Raw genomic sequence first — 11,001 nt, 5'->3', positions numbered from 1 at the left:
TCTGTGACTAAGGGCTTCCCGGAAGAGGTGGGTGTGTAGTTACCCAAGGCTGGAGTGGTTCTGGGAGTGATGGGGGGGGCAGCTGAAGGGGGAGTTCTTGGAGTGAGGAGGCGCGGAAGCAGAAGGAGACCCACCTGTGGCACTTTTAGTCTGAGATGAAGGGACGTAACCTGAGGCAGAGAAGGGGCAGGAGGGGCAGGGCTGGATGGAACCTGTGGACTACACAGCTCTGAGAACCTGAGGGTGGTCTGGAGGCACAGGGCCTGACACATGGTTAGGGTTTGACACATACTATTGAAGAGGGAGCAGAAGGTTAGCTGAAGACAAAGCATAAGCTGACACCCTGCAACCTCCCTCCACCCCCCACTCCTGGGTGGGACGAGTGTGACATTCTTCCGGGAATCTCCTAAGTATCTTAATGTTAACAACTTGCTAGAGGGGACAACAACCTTAACTCGAGGATGGCAAGGCCTCCTGTACCTTGTAGGTCGGTCCTCTTTAGCATATGAAAGTTCGTTTGAAACCTCCCTTTTCATTACTTCCCCCCAGCTCCTGAGTATATAATCACCACTCCACAAGACCCGGGTGCAGCAGCTCTTTCTGCCCACAGGTCCTGATAAAACCACCATTTTGCACCAAAGACATCTGAAGAATTCTTTCTTGGTTGTCGGCTCTGGACTCCACCCCACTGAACCTCACCTATATTCCAAAACCACACCGCTATTATTTTTATTTTCCATTGCTGGCTGTCCAAGGTCCCTTGCTGGCCACCCTGGGCACCAACTGGGTGGCTCAGGACTCCAACCCAAAGTTCAGAGTTGGGCCATGCCTCCTTTGGGTCTCCCCCAGTCCACACCTGCAGGGTAGGGTTAGGCAAACCCCTCTCAGGAATGCCTGTCTGGCCTCCTTGCTCCAACACCCTTCCCAGCTTAACTTGAGCTGGGTTGGCCTGGGCCTGTGCCAGGCTCAGAGCTACCCTCCTCCACTCTTTTTTTTTTTTTTTAAAGATTTTATTTATTTATTTGACAGAGAGAGAGAGAGAACAAGTAGGCAGAGAGGCAGGCAGAGGGAGAGGGAGAAGCAGGCTCCCTGCTGAGCAGGGAGCCCGATGCGGGACTTGATCCCAGGACCCTGGGATCATGACCTGAGCCGAAGGCAGCCGCTTAACTGGCTGAGCGACCCAGGCGCCCACCCTCCTCCACTCTTGAAGAAGGGGCCATCCAGGTTGCTCCTTCCCCAGCTGGGCATTAATAAAAGGGACAGTTACTTCTCAATTCCCTTTCGAGTCTCCAGCCAGCTGAGAGGGAAGTTAAGGTGAGTCTCCACATGCTGAGGAGGCAGCTGGGTCCAGATTGGCACTGGGACCAGTCCAGGGCCGGGAAGAGGGCTCTGGCCTGGGAGTCTGGGGCCCAGCTCTGCTCCATCCTGCTGAGGGGCCCTGGGAAGTGCCCATTAGCCCAAGAGGAGGCATGAGGAAAGGTCAGCAGTTGGACTCATACCCAAGTGCAGCTAGAAGTGAAAACATAGTAAAGATGGTGTTGGGTGCTTTGTCCATCTCGAGCTTCAGTTTCCTTATCTGGGCAATGGGATCATAATCTCTGTTCTACCTGCCTCACAGATCTGTTTGAGTGTTCAGAGACAAAACAGAAGCAGAAAGAACTGGATGTTGGAACTAACTATGGGTTCCAACCCTGGCTCTGAATCTTACTTGGCTTTGGGCAGGTCTCAATCTCTCTGAGGCTCGTTGTCCTCATTGTAAAGCTCTGTCAGCCCTGCCACTTGTGGCTGGCAGGAGCGTTAGGTGAAGTCATGGATTTCAGAGGCTTATTGTTTAAACCAGCACGTCTCCAGCTCTCTGGGAGTTTCCTCTTTAGTAGAGGGAAAGGTTAAGAAACAAAGAAACTCTCATGGAAAGTGAAATAGAAATGTTGTAAACAATTCCAGATGGAGCAGGCTATTACTCCGCAGACGCTGAAGGAGGGGGGATCCCAGCCACCAGGAAGGCTTCCGGAAAAGAGGTGCCAGCCGGAAGGGTGGGTCTACATGGGACCGGGAGACTGGTAACTGAAGTCTTGAGTGGGAAGGTCCCAGGCCTGTCCTGGGGTGGGTAGTATGAGTCAGCCCGGATAGCTGGGCTTCAGGGATGCAGCCAGAATGTGAGGTCAGGAGGTCAGACAGAGGCCATAGAAGCGCCACAGAGATTCTGGTGTCAGGGCTCAAGAACCTCCACCCAGGGCACTGGTCAAGTACATGTTCCCAGACAATGCCCCTTTGATCCTGACCCAGGAATCTACATTTTCACCAGGGCTCTCTCTTGGTAATGTGGGGGTGGCATATCTTAGGGCCACATTTTGGGAAATGCTTGCCAAGCGGTTTCCAGTTTGAGACTTTGAAGGCCAAGTGCTAAAGCCACGGGTTCTAATCCTGGCTCTGCCTTGCAACATCAGTTTTTGCATCTGGGAAGTGAAAGTAGCCCATCTGCCTCGCTGAGGAGTCTGGGTGGGCCCCATTCTGGCGGAGTTGTGACCCCTCTCCTGGGTTCAGCCTTCTTCCGCTCCTCTCCCTCCCCCCTTCTTTTTCCTTTCTTCCCTCCGCTCCTCCCTCCCTTTTCTCCCTCACTGCTGGCTTGCCTCCCTCAGAGCTGCAGTACAAATTCATCTCATCACCCTGCTTCTGGGCAGTGGAGCCCAGGCTGCTGGAGTTCAGGCAAGGTCAGACCCCATGCTGGGGCCTGGCCTCCCCCATTTCTTCCCTCCACCCCAGTGTGCGTCATCATCATTGTCGTCACGGTCACCGTCAGGGGCTGCTACACACAGCACTCATCCAGCAGTCAAGGCAGAAAGAAAATGTCAACCCCAGCCCCAGAACTCAGCCTTTTCCACTCTGGGCCCCAGAAGCTACTTGTAGTAGTGCCCCTCTGTGAAGGTCAAGGAGCCGACAAGGGACCTTAGACAAGCTTACTGCTTTCCTCTGGGCCTCAGTTTCAACCTCTATCTGTCAGGCAAAAAAATCCCCCCAGCCCCCCACCTCAAGGAGATCCACATGGACATGGGACAGTTTTTTTTTTTTTTAATTTTTAAAATATTTTTTAAAGATTTTATTTATCCATTTGAGAGAGAGAAAAGCATGCACCAGCGCGTGGGGCAGGGAGGGGGGTGGCGCAGAGGCAGAGGGAGAAGCAGACTCCCCGCTGAGCAGGGAGCCTGTCCCGCTGGGCGCTGGGGGGGGCTGGATCCCAGGACCCTGAGATCATGAGATTATGACCCGAGCAGAGCCCAGGGCATACGCTTAACTGCTTAACTGACTGAGCCACCCAGGCTTCCCTGGACAGTTTTGAAGATGGGCAAAACCTCCAGCCTGGTGCTGCTTCACTCCGTGTAGCCCTGGCTGTGAGTCAGCTGTTCTCCTTGGGGTGGCTGGCAATGAGCGGGAGACCAGCCTTGCAAAATGGCTAGAGATTCTGGAAACAGCTCAGTTCTGCCCTGGAGGGTTGGAAATGTGAGCTCCAGGATTTACAGTAATAGGGTCCAAGAATTACCATAGGAAATGGAATTTAAGGGTTGGGCAGGGTAGGAGGGTCCTGAAGTCCCCAACACCTGCCTTGTGCTGGCCCTTCCTTAGGCCCCCACCAGGGACAGGCCTGGGCCTGGGTTTGGTAAAGCCAGCTTTGGAGCAAGGGGTGGGCTCTGACCAGCTTAGGGGAGAGAGGGGCTGGGTTGGGGCAAAGCCATCAAATGCTCCAGGTGTGTGTGTCAGGGGTGGGCGGATTGTACACAGGAAATAACATCACCCCGCAAAGAGCAAACACTATTCTCCCAGAAAGCCCCAGAGGACCCCTGAACCTAGTCCTCCAGGACAGAACCCACAGACTGTGGTCCAGACATGTTCTCTTTGACCCACACATGGCTTTTTAAAAATGTGAATTAGTTGTCAACATTCAACAGTCAGGAGATTGTTAAATTCAAAGATTTCCAACTTCTCTTGAGGGATCAGCAGGCCTGGAGCCCCTGAGCCAGCCCAGGCAGGATGTGTTCTCTCCAGTTCTCTACCAGCCCTCCCGTCAGTGGGTCCCAACCCTAGGACATGTGATGTCTAGGCAATGACATACGTTTGCTCTCTAGGCACCCAAGTGTGTGTCTGCAGCCCTAACCCATTTTAGAGCTAGGGTGACTAAGACCCGGAGAGGGGGGAGGACTCAAGATCACGTAGCAAGTGAGGTTTGGGCTGTGAGGGGACACGGGTGTCCTGCTTTCTAGGCCACACGCTAGGCTCTTCTGCCCTCACAGCCTCTAGGGGACGGTCTGAGGCAGGGGCTTAGAGGAAAGATCAGGCTGGCTGTGAGGGACTTTCTGGAAGGGACTGACCAAGAGGTGGGTTCCCTGGTGCTGTCCTCCTTCATGCCCCACCCTCAGCTGCTGCATGTGGATCAGGCCAGGGCAAGCCCCGTAAGGTGATGGGCTGGTGTTGAATAGGGCAGGCTGAGCCCCTGCCCCTCTGGCCCATGTCGGATGCACAGCATGGAGGAGCCTCCTTCCCTGCCCTCCTGGGCTGCTGTACAGACAGATGCTAGGAAAGTAGCTATTTTCAAGGCTACGACCAGTGTGAGCAAGGGTGCTGGGACAGAGAATGGCAGGGAGGGAGACCCACCTCAAAACTGGAGCCTGGTATCAAAGAGATGCCTCCTCGGACAGGCAGCTAGGCTGAGGGGTGCCCAGTGAAGGCTCGAGGAGGCTGGTATGGAGGAGGGACACTGGGGGCCAGGGAGGCCGGGGCTCAGCAGGAGAAAGAGAAGGTGTGTGGTGGAGGCTGGGGGGAGAATGGAGTCCCAACCAACTGCTACCAGGATCTCCCCGTTATCAACAATGTGATGATCAACCAAGGCAGGGCCCTTAGTTTCTCGCTGGCCCCGGAGGCATTTAAAGGCCTGCCCCACACCCCTTCTGTCCAGATGCTGAGGAGCTGGAACAAAGGAGGAGTGGGAAAGAGTGAGTGAGGCTCAGCGAAGTGGTACTGGGTGGGCAGGGGTAACCAGGAGAAGGCCAGGGAAGATAACAATACGGTGAACAAATATGGCAGCAAGGACAGCTCTATTCAACGTTTTGGCCTGGTGCCGTGATGATATGCACAACCTCAGGTCCCCTTGGAGCAACCCCATAGGTCAGTGGAATGATGAGCCCCATACACGGGGCAGAAGCCTAGAGTGGTTAAGCAGCCTGCCCAAGTTCACACAGCCAGCAAGTGGAGAGCATGGCTCACCTGTTGGCCTTGTGCTTTCCGGTCTAGTGCTCCACCCCGAGGAGGATGAGGAGGCTGGGTGGAGACTGGGGCTGCATCAAGGGTCAAGGTCTGAGTGGAAGCTCTTCTCTACTTCCAGGACATAGGTCTAGTTTGGGTAGGCATTGGGAGTGCCCAGCCAAGGAGCCAGCCAGCCTGACTCTTAGTGGGAGTCACCTATTTTCAGGGACCTCTGGGCAGCCAGCCATGGCCTCAGGGCCCTTCCAGAACCCACACCCTGGTGGACACTGCGTTCCCTCTCTATCCCCTATACCTGGGTGAATGGCTCTGCACCCAGAGCATTGCACCAGGGCTCACAGCCTGGCAGAGGCCTCCTACTGCCCTCCTCTCTCCCTGGGGCCCTTGGAAGGAGGAAAGGGGGCCCTGCCTACAGGTTTTCTGTCCCATACTCTAGAACTCACCTCCTTTCTGCCTCCTCTCCCAGACCCCCTTCAGCCCCTCCAACCTTCGTCAGTGCTAACAGCAACCCCTAAGAACAGCTCCTGCCTTGTTGAGTTCTGCCTCTCTGCCTGGCCCCTGTGCGTGTCTTGGCATCTAATTCCCACACGTGCCCTCAAAGTGGCAATGAGCAGCCCCATTCTTAGGGAGTGGAGGCAGGCTCCTGCTGGTGTTCGGCTCCCAGCTCCGTTCTCTATGTTCTCCCCGGCCCTCAGAGATGGCACAGCCTCTCTGAGCTTCTGTTCCCTCATGCACAAAAAGGGAGTGGTCCTTTCTGGGATGGTTGAATATTATGTGTCCCCTTGACCAGGCCGTGATAATGTAGGTAGGCCTCATAGAATCAGCTGAAGGCCTTAAAGAATAACAACCGAGGTTTTCTGGAGAAGGGCTTTTGCTGTGGGCTGTGACATAGGAAGCCTTACCTGAGTTTCTGGCTTGCCGGCCTGCCCTGCATATTTCAGATTTGCAAGCCTCCACCGTCATGTGAGCCAATTCCTTAAAATGAAATAAATTTCCCTCTTCATGTATCTATATCTGTCTACTGCCTCTGTCTCTCTGGAGAAGCCTGACTGATACAGCTCCTGCATGCAAGGTTGACACAGGGGTTCACTGGGACACAGCCTCCGTGGTGGGGGGCGGGGATCAGCCCCTGCAACAGCACGCAGTTCGTCGTAACTGCTGGCTACAGATGAGGGAACTGAGGCTTGGGAAAGTGACTTGTCCCAAGTGTCAGAGCTGGAGTCAGTATTCGAGCCAGTCCTGCCTTCCTACCTCTCTCATTGTGTCTTTGCCCTGTCACCCTCCTCCTTGCCAAAAACCTTGGGGAGGGTGCCCAAGGGGCCACTTGTGGCTCCCTCTCTCTCCAGGGTTTCCCTTGGGGTTGAGCGAAAGCCCTCAGGCCCTGGTGGGGGAGGTAAGACCAGAGGCACTGTTGGGGCCTGGCTGGGACTGAGTTAACAGGTTCTTGTGCAAGACTAGCAAGCTTGTGACAGGGCGATATTCACCAGCCCCCCAACTGCTATGGCCCTGCAGTGGCCTTTGGAGTGTTGGAATGAGATCAGCACAGGAGTGATGGGCAAATAACCACCGCTTCGCTTTGGGGAAGTCTTCTTAGCCTGGCTTCCACCCTGCAGACCTAGCAAGCTAGTTCCTTTGCGTATGCACCTGGGGTTTGCAGCACCGGGGCCCACGGGGGCCAGCTGGGGGAGGGCAGTGGGCACCCTGGGCCCTCCTACATCTCAGCCTTGCTCACTGTCAATCCCCAGGAACACAGCCTAGTGTGGCCAGGCCTTCTTCCCCTTTCTCAAGAAAAACCTCACATCCAGATTTTTATGTGAGCACTTGGAATTCTTATGTATTTTTTTATTATTATGTTATGTTAATCACCATACATTACATCATTAGTTTTTGATGCAGTGTTCCATGATTCATTGTTTGCGCATAACACCCAGTGCTCCATGCAGAACGTGCCCTCTTTAATACCCATCACCAGGCTAGCCCATCCCCCCAACCCCCTCCCCTCTAGAACCCTCAGTTTGTTTCTCAAGAGTCCATAGTCTCTCATGGTTCCTCTCCCCCTCCGATTTCCCCCCTTCACTCTTCCCCTCCTGCTATCTTCTTCTTCTTCTTCTTCTTTTTTAACATGTAATGTATTATTTGTTTCGGAGGTACAGGTCTATGATTCAACAGTCTTACACAATTCACAGCGCTCACCCTTATTCAGGTAGATAATATTTGCATATGGCTAAAATGCAAATAGTATGACATGGTAAACAAAGAAATTTCCCTCATCCAGGTCTGTCCCCAGACACAGCTACTGTTCCCAAGTTCTCATGGGTCCTTCCAGAAAGAGCCTGCTCATTCATTCAACATTTATCAGTTGATTGCCTATTATAAATGAGCTCTGTATGTAAAACATATTCCTCTTTGTTCCATGCTTTTTGTTTTTAACACTATGGCTTGGAGAGGGCCCCACTGTGAGCAGGGAGCCTTTTGATGGCTACATAGTACTCCACTGCCCTGAAGTTCCTAGTTCACTGGCCTAGCTCCTCACCAGTCCTTTGGTGGTTTCTAGTAGGTTTCCCCTACAAATTCTTGAACATGCTTCCTTGTGGGGATGTGGGATATTTAGAAAGGAAATCACATGCTTCCTTCCACTGGGGTGTGGGATATTTAGAAAGGAAATCACTAGGTCACAGGTCAAAATCTTTGATTCCAACATTGTTTTTTCCTCTCATATTGAATTGTATGTGTTCTTGTAATAAGCAGCCTCAGACCGTTGATGAAGTGAGGTAGCTTTCACGAAATGGATAAATAGGCTTATTTATTCAGCAAATATTTACTGTGTACCCACTATGTTTTAAGAGAGAACAAGGCAGATGTAGTCCTATTCTCATGGGATGGATGGTCTAGTGGGGTAGACTGTGTGTGTGTGTGTGTGTGTGTGTGTGTGTGTGTGTGTGTGTGTGTGTTTATATATTAAATACGAGCCCATGCAAACGTGATCACAGAGTGAGTGTTCACATGGGTGGTCTGAGTGACAAGGACAGAGACTGCATTATTTGGGGGCTTGAAGAGGCCTCTCTGAGAAGGGGATGTTCAAGGTGAGTCCTGATGGATGGGAAGGAGCCAACCTGGTGATGACTAGGGGTGGAGCAGGCCAGGCCGGGGAATCCATGCTCTTGGCACCTCCAGCTCTGGCCAGTGCGCTTTATAACATGGGAAGTTGGGAACACCAGCCATCAGGCCCTGGACCAAGGAGGTGTGGGTATATTTCATTATATTACTATTATTATGTCAAAGATGTGAGCAAGGAGGCCTGGGCGAGAAGTCTGGGGGAGGTGGGTAGCACTTAGATGGGCTCTCTAGACCTTTGAGGACCCTGAGGAGGGAGAGTAGGGAGAAGCTGGGAGGACTCCAGGTCCTCTGAACCCTCCGTGAAGGCGCGGAGGCTGGTGCAGCTGGTAGGAAGGGGCGTGAAGGGCAGCCAAGGCCGCCTGGGCCCAACGGAGGGGTCCTGAGAGCCAGCCTGGAGATGAACCTTGTGTGGGGTTTGAGATTGAGGGACGGCTCTGAAGCCTTGGGGCTCAACCTCAGCTGAGACAGACCCTGGGCTTCAGGTAAAGTGGCAGGACCCAGCTAGGGGGGCCTGGCATGGGAGGATGCCACCCCATGACATTTACCCAACCTCCAGAGCCCATCCGGCTTGATGCGGCCACTGGGTTGTGACACCGACTCAGTGCTTCCCTCCAGCTAACGGCCATGGTGTCTAGCCCTGAGGTTCCTCTTTTCTGAGCTACTCACATCGAGGTTCGTTGGGATTTTGCCTTCATTGCTCTGACTTGGGGGGGGTGGCTTCAGGGGGTGGCTCACAAGAGCTCCTCAATGAACATTTGTTGAATGGATGGATGGATGGACGAACAAATGCATGCATGAATGAATAAATCGAATGGGTAAATAAACGAGGATTCCCTGTGGACTGTGTGTGAATGCATGTGTGTGGGTGGGTTCTCAGGACCCAGAGATGGGGCAGTTTGCAGGCAGGTTGTGTCAGCAAAGAGGCAAGTGTGGAAAGCAAGAAGCAGATGGCTGGTCGGGAGATAGCCCAGAGATGGGCAGGGGAAATCGCAAGGTCATTGACCAGGCACCTGCTTGCTTGGGCATTCGCAGGAGCCTGCCCTGGGGAGACCTGTGAGCGCCTCCGTCCTGAGCATCCTGCCACCACACCTCCTCTCATCCAGATACAAGCACACATGGGCCCTCACGGGTGTCCCTGCAGTCCTCCTCCATGCCTGCGCTCGTCCTGGGTCAGGCCATCTCTGATCCTGGGCCCGGTCTGTGGACTGTGTGTGTGGCCAGGAGCCCCCTGAGCCCCATGGGGCAGAGCTGGGGTGGGGATTGCAGGACAAACCACGGGGCAGGTGGCCGGTCTTCCCCATCCCAGGCCTTCACCCCTTCTCTTGGGCTTTCTCCTGCTGCCTTCTGTGGCCAGCACGTCAGAGGGTCAGAGGATGGCCGTGGCGGATGGCCGTGGCCGTGCCGCAGGAAGGCTCTCCCTTTACCCCCGGGGAGCTACATTTACAAAATAGGCTTTCCACAGTCGGCCCATTGTCTTTGCGGATAGCTCTGAAGTGACAAATCAGGTTTGTGAGTTCTTAGGGCCAAGTTCCTGCCGGAGCAACCCGCCAGTCACATTCAGAGGTGCACACGCTGGATATCTCTCCAGCGGTCCCAGGCCCATGGGCACCAGAGTCACCCACACCCCTGTGCCTGGCCACAGGCCCGGCCACTCTGATCAGAGGGATGGCAGACCCGTGCTCACAGCCATCCGCACGAAGTCACACTGTTACAGGCAAACACCCAGGCAGCAGCAATACACCACTGCTGTGACATTGTCATACATGGTGTCGCACAGGGTCACGGGGTGGTCCACACTGCTTCACCCCTTCCTCCTGCCGCTATCCAACCCCCCCCCCCAAGTGCTTACTAGTTCCCTGGGATGGGGCATCACCATCGCTTTCCCCACCCGCATCCCTGATGAGGTCAAAGCTATCATGAGCCCTGACTGTCCCTCCCTCAGCCTGCCTTTTTGGTGGCCCTCCTACTCATGGATGCCCAGATGGCCCTGCACAACTCTGAGAAGTCCCCAACTAACCTGTGTGGCCTCAGGGAGCTCCCTGGGGCATCACAGTCAAGTTGGGTGACAATAACAGTTTCTTCTTTTGGGGCCTCAATTTCTTCACCTGTTTAACAGGGGCATGGACCTGGTGGCTCCAAGTCTTTTCTGGCACTCGTGATAGGGACAGCTATGATCCTATGGCCCCTCTGGCATTTCCTGGGCCGTGCGCTCCTTGGAACCATCTGGCTCCCGAGTCTCTACTCAAACTTTAAGGCAGATGCCTCTCACTAATGAATGGGCCCCTAGTGAAGTTTCCTTGGAAACAAAGGAGAGGCCGGCTATGCTTGAGGCCTCAAAGGGGCCCCTCACGCAGGCCTGACACCTGGCTGTCTGCCAGAGCCTGGGGAGGAGGCACCCGGCTTGGAGCTAGGGGGCCGTCAAGACTGACCTGTGGGGACTCACGCAAGCCTTCTACGAGCAACACGTTGGCAAAAAGAACCTTCTAGAAAAGCTGCCGTGTAACTCAGCCACGAGCTCAGGCAGGGTGTCTCAGCACCAGAGACGGGTCATTGTTCTGGAAGGGCCAAGTGGCAGCCCCTCCCTCTTCCCCTTCTTGTTCCTGATCTTCTCAGATCCCCGGGATTCCAGGG

The sequence above is a fragment of the Zalophus californianus genome, chromosome 1 (assembly GCF_009762305.2).
Source record: "Zalophus californianus isolate mZalCal1 chromosome 1, mZalCal1.pri.v2, whole genome shotgun sequence".
Lineage (NCBI taxonomy): Eukaryota > Metazoa > Chordata > Mammalia > Carnivora > Otariidae > Zalophus > Zalophus californianus.
This window is presented reverse-complemented; position numbering follows the sequence as displayed.